This window comes from Gossypium hirsutum, chromosome D03 (genome assembly GCF_007990345.1).
Source record: "Gossypium hirsutum isolate 1008001.06 chromosome D03, Gossypium_hirsutum_v2.1, whole genome shotgun sequence".
NCBI lineage: Eukaryota > Viridiplantae > Streptophyta > Magnoliopsida > Malvales > Malvaceae > Gossypium > Gossypium hirsutum.
Genome location: NC_053439.1, coordinates 38706699 through 38708910, shown reverse-complemented (window position 1 = coordinate 38708910; position 2212 = coordinate 38706699).

Below are 2212 nucleotides of genomic sequence, written 5' to 3'. Positions count from 1 at the left end.
CGCACCTTCCTACAAGCTAATTTTAGCTCGTATCAGCTCAATTCAGCTCAATTCGGCACTTAGCTAGCTCAATGAGCTGATTGCATTTATTTTGAATAAATTAAATGAGTTGTGTTAGTTTAAATCAGTTCAAATCATTTAATTAAATAAATGTGTTTTAATCTGGACATTTTAATTTAGCTTATTAAATGTGTCTTATATTAGTCCATGTCTTTAAAATGTCTTTATTAAGTCATAAATTAAATATGTTTATTTTAATTACAAAGTTTTAATGTGTCTAGATTAAGACAAATTTATTAGGAGCTGCTAATTAATTTGTCTTAGGCGATTTGATGTGCAGAATTTTTAGGTGTTTTAGTTGCTGATTTTATAAGCCTTAAATATGTCTTAGCTGAATGTATTTGATATTTTTTTCAGATGAATCAGCTAGCTTAAATACAAAGGAACTCATTTAAGGAGGATGTATTTGGCACATGCATGGACGGAAATTAAAGTGCAGCTGTCTTGTGACTTTTTGTGCAGCTCAATGGACTTCCAGCTGCTGTTTTGAGCTTCTCCAAGGGTCAATTTCGTGGGGACCAATGGCCAAAGGTTGCTTCATAAATTCCAGCAGCTATTTAACTTGGTGGCTAATCATATTCGGTCAAAGAAGCATGATTTTTCAAGCTATCCATTTCTCTTCTCCAAAGCAGCAATTAAGCTCTTTAAAAGCATTAGTTGAATGTGAATTTTCACCATTAAAAGGGCCAGCCGAATCATCTCTTCTAGAAGGTTAATATTAAGATTTTTGTTCATAAATGTATCTAGGAAATTTCTTGGGAGTTTCCTAAAGAAACTTAAGGCATAAGAATTTGATTAAATAGGCTATTCGGCTGCCTTAGTCAAGCCTATAAATAAACCATGTAATTCACATTTGAAGGTTAATGAACAACTTTAGAACTTTGTTAATTTGTGAGGTTGTTTTCAACTCTCGTTATTCTCCAAAGACTTGTGAGACTTATCAAACATCTTTGTGGCGTCAAACCTGTCTTTGTTTCTATCCGAACTTATCACTTTAAACCCAAAAGTGTGGCGTTCGATTCGTACTGAGGTTCCTATCATCTTTGATAGCGGATCGAAGTTTCTATTCACTTAATATACCCTTCCATCAACACCTTACCGACCTAAGCATTCTCATAAGTTACGGGTTAACACACTACTATTGTGTTAGTTCGGCTTTTGAATATTTAGCCCAAATTGCATCCATTGTTTTTTGATTCATTTCTTAAACCAACAAAACCCTTTTGAGCCTCAATAATCATTTTTCTTCTAACCTATTTTGAAAAGCTTTCAATTTACTTCTAATTCACGATCGGGCAAGTTCTACGACTCAATTCGTTCACGAGGCTAGTGCGTATCACATTGCCTTCTGCCTCTCATTGGTTTAGATTTTGCCCCTTGAGCCCCATTAGGAACCACCGAATAGGAAACAGTCTGTACACAGCTCATCAGGAGATCTATCCATCTACTACAAAAGCCTAACATCCGCATCATGCTTTCAAGATAATTCCACTTCACTCTATCATATGTTTTTCTCCTGTCTAATTTTAGAGCGAAAGAATCTGTACCACCTCTCTTATTCATTTTGAAAGCATATAGAAATTTATATACAATCAGAATGTTATACGTTATTTGTCTGCCAAGGAGAATAGCTCCTTGCGTTTCCTCAATGCACAAATGTAATACCTTTCGAAATCTATTAACCACCACTTTCGAGATTATTTTATAAATGACATTACACAGACTTAGTGGTCTAAATTATCCCAAATTCGTCGGAGCTTGTACTTTGGGTAAAAGCACGCTGTTGGTACTATTTATTTTTTCAAAATTATTGCAATTGTTCAACACTTGAATACAATACTTAATAACGTCTTTTCCCATTACATGCCGAAACTTTTGAAAGAAAAAAGTTGGGTATCTATCTTTTCCAAATGTTTTGAGGGGTGCCATACTTTTTAAAGCCTCTGCCACCTCTTCTTATCTAAACTCCTTGCATAGCTCTTCATTTAATGACCTTGTGATTCAAGGTTGAATTTTGCTTTTTAGTCTTTCACTATCCTGCAACAGGTTTAAAAAAAAAGATTTTTTTAAATCAGTTGCAAGATCCATAATAGCTTTGTCACCTTCTACCCATCCACCCCTTCCATCCTCAAGACCTTCGGCTGTATTTCTC